We start from the raw sequence: 19,972 nt of genomic DNA, 5'->3' as shown, positions 1-19,972 counted from the left end.
ATCTGTCAAAGAAAATCCATCTGGTTGCTCAATATAAACTTCTTCTTCAATATCTCCATTCAGAAATGCACATTTAATATCCATCTGATATACTTTATAGTTCTTGTGTGCTGCAAAAGCCAAAAATAATCTCACTACCTCAATTCTAGCTATCGGTGTAAAGGTTTCATTGTAATCAATTCCTTCTTTCTGTGAATATCCCTTACACACTAGTCTTGCTTTATTTCTGATTACCTTACCATCTTCATTAAGTTTGTTTCTAAATACCCATTTTGTTCCAATTACATTTTTATCTTTAGGTTGGGGAACTAATGTCCATGTATTATTTTTCTCTATTTGTTCTAATTCTTCTTCCATAGCTTTAATCTAGTGTTTATCTTCACATGCCTCATTAATTGATGATGGTTCAATTTGAGAAATAAGACATACCTCTTCATTTGCCAATTTTCCTCTTGTCATAACTCCTTTATATTTGTTACCAATTATCTGATCTTCAGAATGATTTAGTCTTACATACCGGGGTGTCTTCATTTGTTGTTGTTCCTCCTTTATTGTGGAATTTTCAGATGATTTCAGTGTATCTGGATCTTCATTCTATACTGGTGGATTCACTGTAGGTTCATTTTCTAGAATCTCTGTTGCTAGTTCAGAGTCTATATACCTTGAAATTCCTCTAAACCGTTCATCAATTTTCACATTTGTACTCTCAACAATTTTCTGCAATCTCTTGTTAAAACATCTATATGCCTTTCTCTTAGATGAATAACCAAGAAATATTCCTTCATCACTTCTACGATCAAATTTACCAATATACTAATCTCTTCTAATATAGCATTTACTTCCAAATATTCTGAAATACTTAAGAGTGGGAGTAATACCAAACCATAGTTCATGAGGAGTCTTACCAATTTCTCCTTTGATGTGAACTTTGTTGAATGTGTAGACTGTTGTACTTACTTCCTCTCTCCAATATGCATATGGTAGATTTTCTTCAAATAACATACTTCTAGTTGCTTCTAAGATAGTTTTGTTTTTCCTTTCTACAACTCCATTTTGTTGTGGTGTCCGGGGTGCTGATAGCTGTCTTCTGATTCCATTCACTTCACAAAATGTATTAAATTCATTAGATGTGAATTCACCTCCTTGATCTGATCTTAAACATTTGATTTTCTTGTCGGTTTCATTTTCTACCATTTCTTTGAATAGTTTGAACTTCCCAAATGCTTCTAATTTTTCTTTGAGAAAAGTAACCCAACACATTCTAGAATAGTCATCAATGATTAGCATGAAATATCTATCACCTTGTAAGCTTTTAGTTTTAGTTGGACCACATAGCTCAGTATGAATTAAGTCAAGAGCATTATTGGATTTTTGTGGAATACTTTTAAAAGATTCTTTAACTTGTTTTCCAAATTGACATTGGTTACATACCAGATTGTGTGGTTTAACAATCTTAGGTAAATCTCTAACTGCCTTAGTTGTACTGATTTTTACAATGCAATCAAAATTTATATGGCAGAGTCTCTTATGCCATAGTCAACTTTCATCAATGTGTGCAATCAAGCATGTCTTTTCACTACTATTCAAATGAAAGATATTACCTCTGGTCTGATTACCGGTTGCAATTTCCAAGCTGGTTTTGTTCATGATTTTGCATTTTCCATTTTTGAACTATAACTGAAATCCTTTTTCAACTAGCTGACCAACACTCAGTAGATTATGCTTTAGACCTTCAACATAGTAAACATTGTCAGTATTATGCTTACCATCAAAAGATATTGTACCTTTACCTTTGATTGAACAAGCTTTATCATCTCTAAATCTTACTAGACCTCCATTATATTCCTGAAAGGATAAGAATTTACTCTTATCACTAGTCGTGATGTGAACATCCTGAATCAATTATCCATTCATCCTTAACTTCAACTTTAGCTGCCAGGGCCTGTTCTACCAGTTGAACAGTAGGTGCCGGTTTATTTTTGTTAAAGCAACAAAGACCCATCCATTTTCTATCGGATCCTCATCAGAATCATCAGTGACTCCTTCATCAGCAAGATAACAAGATTTGTCTTTATTATTCTTAAATTTGTATCTCTGATATTCAGGGTTAGGTTTATATGTTCTTCTAGCTTCTTCTCTCAATCTTGCATGTCTTTCAAGACATCTAGAAGTCATATGACTAATCTTATTGCAATTGAAACATTTAAAGGGTGCTTTACCTTCATACTTACTTCCAACTGGACCTTTTGGCATTTTCCTTGCAAATAGTGCTTCAAGTTCTTCAAGCTCTTCATTTTCTCTCCTACTTTCCTCAAGTTATCTTGCATAGAAGGCTTTCCAATCAGATTTGTCAAATGATGGTGTAGATGAAGTTGATGCTTTAAAAGCTAAATCTATCTTTATAGTAGCAACAAGACCAAATTCCTCAATTTCAAAGGTTGAAAGTTTTCCAATCAATGTATCCCTAGTTATTGATGCATTAGGCATTATTCTCAGTTCATTTATAGCAGTAACTTTCATTTTGTATACCGGTGGCAATCCTCTTAAACTTTTGAAATAATTTAAATTTTTCTTAGGGTTCCTCCATAACATTTAATACCCAAAACAATTTCATTAACTCTTTCCATAAAAGCACAAAACCTTTCATCTTCTTCCATTTTCAGATTTTCATACCTAACTCGGAAGGTTTCAAGTTTTGCAATTTTGACTATGGAATCTCCTTCATACAATGTCTCCAAATGGTTCCAAATAGCTTTAGCAGTAGATCTATCTGATAATCCCATAATTTGTTGATCTGATAATGAGCTCAAAAGTGCTTCTCTTGCCTTGCAATCATTTTCTTCATCTTTAGCCAAGTTAGCTGGAGCAGGTTGACCTTGAACAATAATAGCATAGCCATTTAATGTAACATACCAAATGTCCTTCCCAATACAGTTTAGATGTGTCTCCATCCTGATCTTCCATATGCCATAGTTGGTTCCATCAGGTTTCGGACTGTCCTTCCTGAAATAGTTAGTAGACATTAGATCTCATCAAGTTATTAAACTTCTACAAAAAGAGGACTAGGCTCTAATACCAATTGTTAGGTCCTGAAGATGAGGGCGGGGGGGTGAATTGGTTGTCAGATAAATTTAAACCAAATACAACTTAACCAAACTTAATGCTTAATACCGGTAAACCAAACTTTATGCCGATAGACAGTTTGTCAGTTAATTGCAGTACCGGTAAAGATTAGTGCATGAAACAAAAAGACAATAATCATCCACAACACATAACACCAATGTTTGTACGTGGAAACCCTATAAGGGGAAAAACCATGGTGGGAAACCTTACCCACAATCAAATGATACTACTACAGATAGTATGTGTATACGAATGGGGTCTGCACATGCAGAAAGGCCAAGCACCTAGAGCTCACTGCTCAAACACAAATGGGAGTCACACTGACTACAATTGGATGGTTAAATCCAATGAATATGTACTGCTCAAAATAGCATCTTCATATGCTAGATTCAATATCGGTGTAGTTCTGATTGTCTTCACAAATACCTTCCTTCAACCTTTAGATGATGTTTGCATGTATAGCTCTGCTTAATCTCACATATACCTTCTTATAATATTTTCCTTAATCACATATCGATCTTACAATTAAGATCTTACATATATACCATAACCTAAGACATATTTTAGTAGGTCGGCTATAAAATATATTACAATAAAAGTAATTTACAAATCAATAACCAATGCAATATTTGATTCAACATGTCAGCTTAATGCATTTACAACATTGCTAAATCATCTCCAAAATGTGTCGTGCTGATCAGGAATAGATAAGTCTATCAATGCTTATTCTAGACCTATTTTCCGGTAATAGCAAATATGCAAACTCGAATATACCAATGAACAATTCTCCAAGAAAAGGTGTCCAAATGATGTCTTTGACATAACTAGATATTCTTCATGTCATTCCAAGTGCTTGTAAATAATATATCCCGCCAGTGGATAGAATACCGGTGACTGTGCATAAGTCACTTGCTTTGCCGGTGAATATTGCTAGAGTTGATAAGTGTTGACATCAATGAGAAAACCATATCAACATATCCAAAATACCAATAATCATTAGGTAATAATCATACATCATAAGATAAGAATCAACATAACATGATAGATCAAAAATATATATCATATAGGCACACATCATATATCCACAAACATGTTAGGAACATCATATACATATGCATACATGTCATCCATCCACCTTGCATCACAAATAGGTTAGATCACATGCATGCCATAAAATCATAAATCATCATCCATCACATGTAAATGATAATCAAAGCCATGAATGGTCCATAATAAATAAATACACATGTATATGCTACAAAAAATTATATCTCATATATATCTCAAAAAAATGAAAGTGTCTAATCATAGTACAATGGTACATCCCTAAAGGGTAAAAAATATGTCACATATAGCACTATCCTATCCTCTCCCTATCGCCTCCCCCTTCTCCTAAACTTGAGGGTCCACTTGGTGGTCGTGGTGCCCTTATCCCTACAAAGGTACTAGATTGTCGGCTTTGAGTCTTGTGGGATCAGGTGCCCTCTACATATGAGGGTGCTTGTTGATCTTTGAGCACGACTTGATGATACAGATCCCTATAATACTAGATCCTCCTCCCCACCCACTCTGACTGCTATCTCACTGCTGAGATATCTATCAAGAGGGGTGCCAATCCATCGGGAGCTAGTAATTGTCAACAAATGTCCCTCTCAATCCTGAGCCTATTAGCGTCTACCTCTTCCCTGCTCAATAAGTAGCAGAGTATGTCTAGCTCATCATCCATCTACTATAGCTCATCTCGATGTTGCCTGATAGCCTTGTCACTCCTTGCCTCCTCCAGTAGCCTCTATATCTCCTCATTGTCCCTCTTGAGATTGACACCCTCTATTAGGGAAGTCTGAAGGTCCTCCCTTAGGTCATCCACCTCCCTCCTCACTTGGTCCAACTCTATCTATAGGCTATCCCCCCTATCTCTCTTTATGGCTATTCCATCCTCTAACTATTGTGACTTATATCTCTTGGCATCTTGCTCTACTATGACTCTATCATAGTTTTCTTGAGACACACCTTAGTGTCCCTATCATATCCTAGCCTGTCTAGCCTTCTATCCCTGGACCTGTACATCTGGGATATCCATGGGCTCTACCCCACCTCCTGCATCCTCGACACCCTCCTCCTACACTACACCAATTTGTCTTGGTAGGCCCTATACTTGTAATGGTACCTCTACTCAAGGTACCCATTATCTCCTCCTCCTCCATAAATCATGTATTTTCCCTCCTCTCTACCCACTACCTCCTCCTGTCTCTGCCCTATCAGTTGGTCCATCCTTCTCCCCTCCCACTATGTCATCAACCAAAGGTAATAACTCATCCTGCTCCAGCACTCCTGGTATGCTTAGTCTAACTAGTATGTAGACCTCCCACTAGCATGTGTAAGCCCTGGTGTATCTTGGGTCCTCCCCAACCTACAGGTGCTCATCCTATGTCACTCTCTCTACACCTATCTAGTTGAGGTATGATAAACTTATAAGGAACTGAGAGAGGGGCGTGAATCAATGCAAGCAAAAACAATATAAATCTGATCACCACTTTAACCAACTTCAAAAATAATAAGCATGCAAGAAATATCACCACATATGAAAACATCCAATAAGGCATGCAACACAACAAAATTATTTTTCATTTCAAAACCCAAATGGGAAAAACCACAGTGGGAATTAGCACCCACAAAAATATGCACTCTTTCGGAATGTGCCATGTTAAAGGCCTAGCCTAGTTAGGAGCTTTACAATAATGCCCAGTTAAGAGAAGACCCTGTTAGGAGTCATCAGGTGAAGGGATTTCAACCTTAGCTCTATTAGGAGAAACCTTGCTAAATGATTTAAACCCAAATTAATGAGTCACCCGATGAAGGGATTTACAAGATCAAGTCTATTAGGACCTACCTGATTAAGGGATTTTAAAACTGTTGCAACTATTAGGAAACAACAGGTAAATTATCTACAAATAGCACCTATAAGCCTAATAGATCTACCTCAGTTCTACTTCTAGCACTGACTAAACATTAATATATAGCTTCACCTTACATCGCACAATCAAATTCTCATTGTAGATTCTTCATCTCATACATTATTACACAATATTCACCTTTTTATAAACAAGTCTGCTAAGTCGGCTAATATCCTTGGAATAATTTCCTAGGTGAAATGTATCTAGACAATCTTGCACATTGTGTTTTACTCATGTCGGCCACATACATCATAACTCAAAAATAAAACATTAAGTCTACTAATTTACCAATCTAAGTAACTCTTCTCTACTGGTTAACTTTTCTTCCTTACTGACTGCTCAGTACATCATAACTCACTCCAAACTTTGAATCTGTTGATGCAGTTCCAATCATAGACTCATGCTAATGTCATAAACATGTATTCCAAACCGCAACACCTAACTCATCACTGATCTACCGTATTGGTCGCTTGATCATAGCACTCTCCTTGTTTACTAGTTCACTATATAATTGCTTCCTCTACCAGTTAGACTAAATGACTTAGATGACTAACAAAACATGATTTCCATCAATGACAACACAAAAGAAGTCATTAATAAACCTATTACATCATATCATCATCATCAAGCCAACAATATCCCCCTTTGGCATTGATGGCAACACTTAGGAATTTTTTTTTGTCTAAGTGTCACAATACAACAATCAAGACTCAAACCAAAACTCCCCCTTAGAAATTACATGCTATTACAAAAAATTACAACTACCCCTTTACAAAATTTTGACTGACATACTACTCCCCCTTTGACAACAATGACAAAGGTAAGTAAATACATTATAATTTCCATTATCAAATGTATAGGAGTTCAAAATATTACAATGTCATTTTCAAAAAAATGTCAGCAAAATGTGTCTTCATGACTGTCAAGTCATTCTTCCATGTCTCCAAAAGTGTAATAGTGATCTCACTATGAGTCCTGACTTGGTAGACAAGTTCTTCCATGGCATCTAATGTACTCATCTCTGGTGTTGAGAGAATTGCCTCTATTTCCTTGTAGCCTCTCAGCAAAATTTCCAACTTAGGAATCAACTGGGTCTATAACTCCTGTAAAGAAGTCTTTTTAACCTGCTCAACTTCATACACCTTAAACTTATGTTGTAAAGCTACTACAGATCTACCAAAATTGATTACTGAATCATTAACATGATCAAATGATCCACTTAACTTCTTCAGCTCCTGCTAAGCTTCCCGTGTCTTCTTCTTTAAATCACCACAAAACAATGAAAAATTGGCAATTATGAAAAGTATTTTACCTCTGGTTTTCAATACTCCTTTAATTAGGTCCATGTTGATAGTGAGACCTACTCTCTTCTTATCAATATCTTTCATCAATTTCTCAATTCTCTTCTTTTTATATTCCTTCTCCATATTAAGCATTGATGCTTCCTCCAAACTCTTCATTTGTTCTCCTGTTAATGTGACCAGTTGTTCCAGTTTGTCAATAGGTGTAGGAATACTATCAATATCAGTCTCTGGTAGTATACTGGAAAGTATATCAGTTGTGTTGGAATACAAGAACATTGAGAGGGGGGCTGTGAAACAGTGTTTTGCTGGTAATATAAGATTTTACCTTATTATAACATACACATATAAACCGGTAAATGAAGAAAAATATAACATGAAGTAAATAAACCAGTCACATGAATGAACACCATAACACACATAATTTTATACATAGAAAACCTAAAAGAGGAAAAACCACAATGGGATTTGTGACCCACAATATCAATTCACTAGCCATATGAAAGATATTACATAGCATGAGGGCCTGCACATGCAGGAAGACACACTGCCTAGAGCACACTTCTCAACACAAAAGAGTATCACTAACTACAAGCTTCTGCTGAGATAAAACAGTAATGGTGAACTCACAAAATGCATCTACAATGCCAAAAAGAGTTCTGTTTAAAGCTCTTCTCTATACCGGTTCATAAACCCTAAACCCTTCTACTGATGTCTCCTTTCCTCCAAGAATGATTTGCAAACCATCTACTGATCATAGCATGATATAACTGTTGCATACAAATGACCTACATACATATCCTTCACATCACTCTATTCTACTTCCTTGTCATATATATATATATATATATATATATATATATTATATCAAAATGACCTAATAGATCGACTTATATACCCTTTACAAACAATATGCCTTATGTCAGAGTACAATACAAAAGATATTCCATTTCGGCCCTATACAATAATTAAAAAATGATTTTACAAATAAAACCTTTTGGATCCCAGACTGATGTCGGCTTCAATGAAGTGTTGGATGGAGTGTTGATGCCGGTTATGACCCTAATTACTCCAATGCCAGTATCTGCCGATGTATGCCTCCAAATGCCGGTATCTGACGATACTCCAATGTTGGTATCTGTCGGTGTATGCCTCCAAATGTCAGTATCTACTAGTGTATGCCTTCTATAGAATCTTGTTGCCATCAATGACAACATATAAATCCAATGAGTGTCAATTGCCAACAATCTCCCCCTTTGGCATTGATGGCAATACTCATGTGAAAAATGGATTCCTTGCCGATATAACTGAAACATGCTCCCACTAAGTTGATTGACTAGGTTTGCAATATACTCTATTTGATATCCTCCCCCTAGGATTATATACATATTTTTCACATAATATACACTCCCCCTTTGGCATCAATGCCAAAGATCGGTGAAAGAATTGAAAGAATTGTTACATATTACTTTATTGGAGCTTGACCAATTTCAAGATTTCTGGGTAAGCTTTCTTTAGCAACTGTATATAGGTATCCCAGCTAGTTTTGAATGTTCTAGATATGGATATAAGTCCACTCAGTAAATGTGAAAGTGTTTCTTTCTCAGTGACATCTATTGGTGTGGGCTTTGCAAGCATATCCATATATTCCCTCTTATGTACACCAAGTGAATCCAATCTTGGACTCACCAAACCTCTGAGACTCCTTGCTCTCTGAATAATCTTGTGTCTTTCCTTTTCAAAAGAAAAAAAATGGTTCTCCAAAGTCAATATTTGTCCATCAATGGATGTTGTAAGTGAAGTTAGTCTATCAAAATAATTAGCAATAGTAGCAATCTTTTCTTGTAATTCCTTTATCCTCTTATCTACATTTCTTGTAAGAATTTCTATATTACAATAGATCCTGTAGATGTTAGTACCCTATTTCAAAGAATTTTCAATAAGTATAAGTTTCTCTTCAACTTTCCTCTTCTCTGTCTCAATAATCTGGTCAAAAGAGGCTTTCTTAGCCAAAGTAAATCTTTCAAGTGCTTGTTGGTCGGAAATCTATTGCAATGATTGAAATTTTTTAGATACGTTCTCTGTCAATGCCTTAAGCTTGTCGGAAGGGCTTGCTTCATTTTCAATAATACAATCAGGAATCAATCTTTGCAAAACTATTATTGATTGATCTATTATTCCTTTGTCTGTAGATCCCTCCTTAATTAGTTTTTGAGTAGCCATCATCATTAGCTTTGTGGGACTCATTTCTTTCATTGATTTCTTCTCATCTTGAGAAGTGTCAATTGCCAAAAATTTTGTTGGGGAATCAACTGCCGGTATGGTACTGGGTGTCTTATCAGTCTCCTTTTCCTTATCCTCTCCCGGTGTATCTCTTTTCTCATCCTCTTTTGCATCAGTGGCTTCGCCACTTGGTGCAGTATCTGTTACTATCGGTGGAGTATTATCCATAATATTATTAGTATCCTGTACACTATCTATTTTCTCATACTGTACAAATGTAATCTTTGCCAGTATAGTCTATACACTCTCATCAGTTTTAGGATTATTTGTCGGTTCATTCAAAATTTGATCTGAACTTCCCAAAATTCCTTTCCCTTTAGATTTGTCCAGAATGGTGGGAGTTGTTGCCTTAGCAAATTCTTCTTGAGAAGTAAGGAAATCGAGATTCTTTTGGAAGAATTTGGCCTAACCATCTCTAGTCTCATTTATTATTTATTGACTCTACCCATCATTAATCCTATTTGCCAAGTTTTGCTGCTAAAGATTGTTATATTTGCAACATCTATACACCTTTTCATTTCCTCGTTATTTATAGAACCACAAACGCCTAAAATTTCAACTTCTTTAATCTCTTTGTCCCTCTTGATTGCATCTAATCTCCTTGCATCTAACTTATTATATAATGATAAGGGAATTTCCTTCAAAATATCTACCAAAGTCTTCTTATATATGTCTAAATGTAACAAAATTGCTTCTTCTATTTCATTTTTCTCATTATCATCTAAATATTCATATAAATTTGACACATTCTTCAAAAGTCCATTTTGGTTACCTCATCAATTAACTCTACACAAGTCATATTACCAGATTCAATTGCTTCATCACTCTTTTTCTTCTTGATGGGGGTTGCAGGAGAGGATGGAGAAGGCTGCCTCTTCTGAGTAGGTTTCCTTGCCGAAGGTGTGGATGTTGTTGTTACCTTTCTTATTAGCCTTCTCCTTGGTTCCACCTTCTTCTCTTCTACTGGAGGCTTGTTGGATTTCTTCCTCTGTACCCTTCTAAATGCAAGAGGTTGATTATAGTTTGGATCAGAGTCAGAAGTGATAGAAGAAATGAAAGTCTCAGGTCTCTTTGCCTCAGGAGCACTAGTCGTTGCCAGTTGATCTACTGGTTTAGATCTAGAACCTAGTTTAGTATCTATCCTGTGAATTACATTTTGAACAAATGTTGACATTTTGTCTATTTTCTTTTCCCTCCTTTTCTTATTGATGCTAGTTTTAAATTCAAAAGCCTTCTCCTCTACAATGCCAAAGTGTTCAGCCTTATCATCCAAAGGAGAAAATGATGATCTGAATGCCATTTGAAAGAAATACCAGGATAACAGTCGTCGGTTGGAAGATCTCAATTACTTCTCTGATAACTACTGGAAATCCTTTGGAATGCCTTTGCTCACTCTTGATTTCCTATGATTCACCTTGCTTCTCTCTAGTTTTCTCGAGTATTGGGTGAGTGAAAATGAGTCCATTTTTCCTTTTTTATTAGTGAGTAAACCCTAATTCATCATTGTCATAAATGCTTAGTGATGTGCCCTACTGGATGTCAATTTCATATTTTTATGCCGAATAAACCTCCATCCATGATCAATACCACTCTCCAGATCTCTTTCCAAATCTCCTCCCGGGAATATGCAAGATTTGCAATGAATTTGCCAACCCTGAAGGCATATACCTCAGTTACCAGTTGAATTTCCTACCGGTGTAGGAATGCTATGCTCTACCAGTGGAGTTAATGGTGCATTTACCAATGCAGTTGTATCTCCACTTAGTTCTTTAGATTTTATAACCCTTCTCTTGGTGTGGTCTTGTTGTATTTCATCTACCTTCTTCTTTCCTTTCTCATTTTCTTTGTCATTGCTAACCGGTGTAGTCTTGGTTCTATAGTACTTAGCAATATGACCTATTTTGTTGCATGCATAGCATGTAACATTGTTCTTTTGAATTGATTTAACATATCTGGTGTCATTACTTGACCTACATTGATTAGCCAAATGTCCAAACTTTCCACATGCATGACACTTAACATTCATTCTGCAATCTTCTGACTTGTGACCATATTTCTTGCAATTTGTGCATTGACCAGGAACTAAATTGTAGTTTTGATTTTCTCTATTACTACATTGTTTAGCCATATGCCCAAATTTATTAAAAAAAAAATCTACCATTGAATGTGTAAGCGTTAGATTTCCTTACCGGTTTCCTCTGGTTTGATGAGTTCTGCATACCAGTTGTTTGATCTTCATTTGCAGTACTGAAGCTTTTGCCTTGTACAAATCCAAGTCCTCTAGAATCTTTACTCTACCTTTTCCTTTTCAATAAATCATCCAACTATGCAGCACTAATCTTGAATCTTTCTTTATACTCACTTGTAGTAGTCAGATCATCTCTCAGAGTCATTATTTGTCTCTCTAGCTCTTGTTCATTATTCTGGGATTGTACCAAATTAGTTCTCAACAAATTATTCTCATGAGCCAATCTACCACATTCTTCAAATTTTTTCTTCAGAGATATAGCAAGATTTTCTTCCTTCTTCTTTCTATCCTCAATATCTTTTAACATCCTAATAGTCAGGTCTTGCATTTCAATCTTCATGAGCATGTTTGCTTGACTCAGTTTCTAACATTGTTCCTTAAGTGCATTTTTCTCTTCATCATCCTAGTTTTTCAAAAGTTCCTTTCTTGCAGAACAAGAATGAATTCATTAGCAGAATTTAATTCATCTTGCAGTTTTAAGTTCTTCATCCTTTCAACATCATAATCCTCAAGTACCATCTCAAGTTGCTTCTCCATAGCCATATTCAATGATTCCAGTTTTAGGATCTTCCTCAAGCTGTTAAACTTCCTCTGAGGTACCAAGCTCTGATACCAATTGTTGGAATCCAAGAACATTAAGAGGGGGGGGTGAGTCAGTGTTCTGTAGGTAATATAAGATTTTAATTTATTATAACATACACATATAAACTGGCAAATGAAGAAACATACAACATGAAGTAAATAAACCAACCACATGAATGAACACCATAACACACAAAATTTTATACGTGGATAACCTCAAAGAGGAAAAAACATGGTGGGATTTGTGACCCACAATATCAATTCATTGGCCATATGAAAGATATTACATAGCATAGGGGCTTGCACATATAGGAAGGCAGACTGCCTAGAGCATACTACTCAAAACAAAAGAGTCTCTTGACTACAAGCTTCTTCTGAGATAAAACAGTAATGGCAAACTCACAAAATGCATCTGCAATGCCAAAAAGAGTTCTGGTTAAAGCTCTTCTCTGTACCGGTTCATAAACCCTAAACCCTTCTACCAATATCTCCTTTCCTCTAAGAATTCTTTACAAACCATCTACTAATCATAGTATGATATAACTTTCACATACAAATGACCTAAATACATATCCTTCGCATCACTCTATTCTACTTGTCATATACATTTTCTATATCAAAATGACCTAATAGACTAACTTATATACCCTTTACAAACAATATGCCTTATGTCAGCTTACAATACAAAATATATTCAATGTCAGCCCTATACAATAATTACAAAATGATTTTACAAATAAAACCTTTTGGATCCTAGACTGATGTTGGCTTCACTAAAGTGTTGGATGTCGGTGTCAGTGATGACCCTAATTGCTCCAATGCCAGTATTTGTCAGTGTATGCCTCCAAATGCCAATATATGTTAGTGTATGCCTTCTATATAATCTTGTTGCCATCAATGATAACATACAAATCCAATGATTGTCAATTGCCAACAAATTGCACTTTGAATAGTTTGAGCCTCTTTTCTCTGTGCTTTCATAATTTTCTTTTGTGCCTTAGATTGCATAGCAGATGCAATCTTCATCAGCTCAATAGGACTTAGCATGTCCATGTTAATAGGTCCTTGAATGCTTACAGTATGATCTTCTTCATCATCATCAAGGATCTTATTGGATGCAAGTTACCGAGGTGTCACTTTCTATTCAGGTTCTCCTTCCTTCTCTTCTTCTTTCTTATGCATCTCTACATCCTTCTATGGTGCTTTATTTTCTACATTCTCCTTTATTTTCTCTTCAGCTTTCACCTCTTCCTTCTCCTTGTCCTTCACTAGTGGTGCAATGGATTGTACATTATCTATTTGTTCATTCACTGGTTGCTCTGTCATCTCTGCAACTTTACCGATTGGTGTAGCTTCTGGTAGCACTATCTCTTCATTAGTGATAATGATTGTTTATTTCTATGTTCCAACATCTGTCGATGTGTCATCAAACACAATTTCATTTGGTATGATATCATTGAGATTCAAAGTATCAGGGAGATCTTCTCCCTTAAGTCTCTTCGGTTCCTCTTTTTCAGGTACAAATCCTAAAAAATTCTTCAAAATCTGCTCAGTCTTTGCATGTATCGACTGAGATTCACCAGCTAATAATCTTGTCAACCTTTTCTTTGTAAGAAATAATGGCCTTTCCTTAAAAATAATTTCTTGAATGTCCTCCATAGAGGCCTCCGATTGCAAATGCATTAATACAAACTCAATTAATTCTTTGTCCTGCTTTATAGCAGTTTTCCATCTTGCTTCCAATTTATTGTACAAAGAATAGGGAATCAAGACTTGCAACTCAATCAATTCTTTGTTGTACTTATTCATAAACCAGACAATAATATCTTCAATTTTATTTTTCTCATCTTCACCAAAATTGTTATAATGTTTCTTTACATCAACCCAGATACCTTACTTTCCTATTTTCTCCAACATCTTTTCAAGTGAAGTTTACTTATCGGTGGCTTTACAGATTTCATAGTAGGCACTCCAATCACTTTGGATTTCTTCCCACTAGCTCTCAACTTTGTATGTCCACCTTCAGATTTTGTATCTTCTTCCTCATCCTCAACAATAGTATCAAGAGTTCTTTGAGCTTGTTGTTTCTTCCTTTTTCTGTACACTTCTTTCACTTTTGGTGCTTGAGGCTTTTCTGTTTTAGGTTTTCTTTTTATTTGGATCTTAGGAGGAGGGGGCTTCTCCTTCTTTACACTTGTGCTCCTTGTTTCTCTACCAGTTCAAGCACTAGAGGTTCCTACCTATTTAGCTTCAAACTTAGCTCTTGGTTCATTATTCATTTTTTTTGCGAAGCCTTGTTCCATATCAAATTGTTCAACTTCTTTTCTAATTTTCTTAGCAATCACCATTTGGGCCAACTCATAATGCACTTCTAATGATTTCTCTTTAAAAGTTCCAAACCTAGCTGCATTCGGATCTACTGATGTAGATACAAAATGATCAGCATAAGCAATCAAAATATCAACTTATACCTCATAACCCATGGGCATCACCCATGATGTCCTAGGGTTTGTTGCCTCCATTTGACAAGTGTCAGTATCAACCATGAAACAGATAGAATCCTCATATTTCTTCACAAAAATTTTTTGTATCCTCTCTCTTTCATGCATCCTCTACTGAAAATATTTAAAGTAACCCCAAATGGTCTTATTAAATTCATTCCCAAGCATCTTGATACTGTTCTTGATTTGCAGGGATGTCGGTTTATCATTGGACTACTGTATTTCACCTACATTGAGAAAGAAATTCTGAAAGTAGAAAAATAAACCAACAATCAACTATCCAAATTTGAATTTTTGCCTTTTGTCATTCTTAATTGACTCCAGATTCAGTATCAATTATGCTCTTAAGGCTTCAAAAAGATCATATTCTGCATTATCCTTAATCATCTAATAGGCAATATGAATCACATCACATGGAATATTGTTCATCCAGCTAGAGTGATAAACCCTATAATTGATGACCATAGATAAATATTTTACTTTTGGATCCTCAATCTCATTCATAGTCATAGCTCATCCACCCCATCTAGATTTTGTCAGTTTAGTCACATCATCCTTAGGGATTGATCTTAATGCAAGGACTTCACCGGTTGCCCACAATTCGATGCTAGCATGAATAGCCTCCATGGTAATCTTATGCGGTCTATTTAACCACATAAAATGATCATGTATTCTACTCAAGACATATCTAACATGCTCTTCCTCAAAATCATCCAAAAAATTCAATGCATGATGAAATTTTTTATCGGTAACCCATTTGAATTGTTATTTTAAAATTCCTTCCTTATCACACATTAACCTATACTAATAAAACATAGCAAAAATACCTAAGTACTCCAACTTATAGTGAATATAAGATCTGACATCTTCCACATGCAAAACACCATAAGGAACACTGGATAGGGCTCCAGCGGGATCAGTTTCAGTTGATTTGTGTGGTTGCCTCTTGAATTCTAGTCGAGACCTAACAGTAACATCTATAATGTGTGGCATATCCATTGTAAAATATCAAACTTAGAATCAGATTCTAGATAAATACCTTTTACCTCCTTCGTAGCTAGAGTTTCTACTCTGAAATGCACTTTCATCGACCCAACGTTCACAAATCTTCTCAATCCATTGTCAATCTTTACCAATGCAATAATCACAAGCTCTTTCATTTCTTTGTTTTCTCTCCAAGTGCTCTTCGAGGATGCTAGGTGACAAATAAGACTAAAAAACTTCCTTTTATTTGCTTAACACCTACCGCATTAAATGCTATACCCACTTGAAAAAACCCTAAACATCATTCAACCCTAAAACATGCTATTGATTTCAACTCAAAATCACTACATAACAACATAATGCATCAAAATATGCAGATTTAACTTACCACACATCATTCAGGGGGTCCAAAAATAGATCTGATAATAAGCTCCCCTAAGCTTTATATAGCCTAGTTTATCGGTGAGGGATTCTCCACACTAGGTGAAGAATTGGAGTCTTTCGATGGTTTCTCCTCACTCTTCTTCCTCCAAATCTTATTCATCTAGCTCCTGAATTCTTCTACATCAACCTTCTTCTTCCCTTTTCAATCAGCAAACTGATTTACTAGTTTGTTCATCCTTGCTCTGCAAAACCTTGCAATATGTCCTAGTTTGTGACAATGATAACAGCCATTTCAGATGCTCTCCAAGGTCCAACATTGCCTCTACCAGTTCTTCTTCTATAATTCATAGCTACAAGTCCATATTTATGACAAATAGTGCAAATCACATTCCATCTATTATCAATTTCATAAGGACTAGACCGGTTTACATAAGGTCTTTGCCAATTAGGGTTTCTTTGATCATTAAAAGATCTATGCCAATCACCACAAGACCTCAAATTCATGTAAGGTCTCTGATTATTCATTCCAAACATGCACTCAACAAATCTATGCCCATACTTGTTGCAATTGTAGCAATAACCATTAAAAGTGCTAGGCATATATCTATCGTATGTATTAGGTCTATAACCATTAACAACATAGAATCTACTTCTACAAACATTAGCAATCTGACCTACCTTATGATAGTTAAAACATACAGGTTTGTAGGATTTCTTACCAGTGGTTTTCTTGTTCTTAGGTGTAGATTTATCTTCATGCATGGTGTCCTTAGTACCATATGGTTCTCCTTTCTCAAAAGTTGTGTAACCCAAGCCATGTGTCTCTCCTTTCTACCTCTGTGACTAAATCTGCTCATCAAGCATAGCAATTCTCTTGTTGTATTTAGCCAATATCTCATTAGCATCAACCAAATCCTTAGTAAGATCTTTATTTTTTTTCCTAAGACTCTGTCTAAAAGACATAGCCATGTCTAGATCAACTTTCACTTCCTCTTTTTCTTCTTTTTCCTCTTGAAGATATGTAGTCAGGGTACCAACCTCTTGTTTTGGCTTAAAGATCTCTTGATCCTTCTCTTTGATCTTGTCTTCAACATTACTCCCAACTTCCAACTCTTGACTCATCGTGATGGTTAGAGCTTCGAACTCTCTTCTCAGATTTAACTTTTCATAATTCAGTTTTTCCACCTCATTAACCAAGGCATCAATGTTTGCCTCCTTGGATGAACTGTTTTCATTGAGTTCCATCAACTTCTCAACTATCTCTCTTCTCTTAGCCAATTAAGCTTTGTACTTAACCCTAAGTTCATCAAGGGATTCTTCTATTTCTTCAAGCTTGTTAGAAAGTTCTCTATAACTCATTCCTTCCCCCATGTTAGCCTTAAGGATCCTTCCCAAGCAGTTAAGCCTTAAGGGAATTAGGCTCTGATACCAATTGATAAACTTATAAGGCACTGAGAGTGGGGGAGTGAATTAATGCAAGCAAAAACAATATAAAACTAATCACCACTTTAACCAACTTGAAAAACAATAAGCATGCAAGAAATATCACATATGCAAACATCCAATAAGGCATGTAACATATAACACAATAATTTTTCATGTGGAAACCCAAATGGGAAAACCCATGGTGGGAATTAGCACCCACAAAAATATGCACTCTTTTGGAATGTGCCCTGTTAAAGGCCTATCTCGATTAGGAGCTTTACAATAATGCCCAGTTAAGAACAGACCATGTTAGGAGTCACCTGGTGAAGGGATTTCAACCTTAGCTCTGTTAGGAGCAACCTTGCTAAAGGATTTAAACCCAAATTAATGAATCACCCAGTGAAGGGATTTACAAGATCAGGCATGTTAGGACCTATTTGGTTAAGGGATTTTAATACTATTGCAATTTTTAGGGAACAATAGGTAAATGATCTCCATATAGCACCTCTATGCTTGATAGATCGGCTTCAGTTCTACTTTTAGCACTGACTAAACATTAATACATAGCTTCACCTTACACTACATAATTAAATTCTCATGGTAGATCCTTTATCTCATACATCAGCACACAATACTCACCTTTTTATAAACAAGTATGTTAAGTCGGCTAATATCCTTGGAACAATTTCCTAGGTGTAATGTATCTAGATTGATGGTATGATGAAAGAATAAGTATCTGGTAGAATACTGAGAGGGAGGGGTGAATCAGTATATTGAAAAACTGATACAAAGTTCCCAAACTATAACTCAGTCAAAAAAAGTAAACGTATCTCAGTCAAGATCAATATTCATAAGAATACTTGACATCAACCAGTTTAACTATTATGATAACTTTAATAGTAAACAACTTCAATCTTGTAAACATTAACAATGCTTAATCACAACTCAACATATTCATCCCTCAATGCTTCTACATAACATGCCTTATCAGAAATGAACCAAATCAACAAATAAGATCACAACCACAAAAGCATTCACCACTTGACACAAATGTTTATACGTGGAAAACCCAAATAGTTAAAAACCATGGTGAGATGGGACTCACAAGGATAGCTATCTGAACTCTTATGTAGTTCGCCCTATTAGGAGCCAAGCCTGTTAAAGCTTTACAATAAGTCCTATTAAGAACTAATTCTAGTTAGGAATCACCCAATTAAGGGATTTACAAATATGCCTTGATTAAAAGCACAATACCCTGTTAGGAGTAACCTCACTGGAGGATTTAAGAACCCAAGCTAATGGACCACCTTGTTATAGGATTTAATGAGTAACCAAGCTTGTTAGAGCTTACCCGGTTAAGGGATTTTACTTCTGTTGTAATTGTTAGAAAACAACAAGTTTTCTTGATCTATCTGAGTAGCACTATATTTGCTTGATCAAATCCTTCTAAGCTTCAATCTGCCTTCACTCAAAGTGTAGATCCATTCACAGGTTCGGAAACTACACACTCAATAGGTTTTCTACCAATCTTGCCAACAACCTTCACAACAACTTCATCGACCTTAAATAGAAATCAATTAGGTTGGTAACATATGTTGGCATTATCGTAGAACGAAAGATTGTTGGCATTTCAATAAGGATATTAAGAAGGTTGTTGAAGACTATTGATATAACTGAAGAAGGATGATAACTGTATTAATAATATTATTTTGTCATTGATTTCAAGAAATTGATTTTCTGATTTAGTGTGATGTTGCCATATCTTGAGAAGTATGTTTTGATGAATATTAAGAAGTCAGTAAGGTGACACCAAAAGAATATGATAATAAAGGGGAGAAATGAGTTATTCAATGGGCAATTATTATTGAGTTAGACAATGATAAGATCATACTGTTTTGATTGTTTTGATATCCTAAATATGATGTTTAATACTATACTATGTCATCAAGCAAAGGAACCTAGTCGGTAAACCCTAAGGAACCTAGTCAGTAAACCCTAAGGTTATCGATATCAGTTAATGAAGGCAGAATGTCTACTGAGTGAAGTTCAGTGTTAACTGAGTAACAATCGAGTTATAATAGAATGCATTGAATGAATACAAGCATTATTTAATGAAGGATACTGATGAGCTGGATTTGATTAAATTATTGGTACGTGACACATGAAGTTTGGTAAGGATCTATGGCA

This window comes from Cryptomeria japonica, chromosome 8, assembly GCF_030272615.1.
Source record: "Cryptomeria japonica chromosome 8, Sugi_1.0, whole genome shotgun sequence".
NCBI lineage: Eukaryota > Viridiplantae > Streptophyta > Pinopsida > Cupressales > Cupressaceae > Cryptomeria > Cryptomeria japonica.
Note: the sequence above shows the minus strand (reverse complement) of the source record.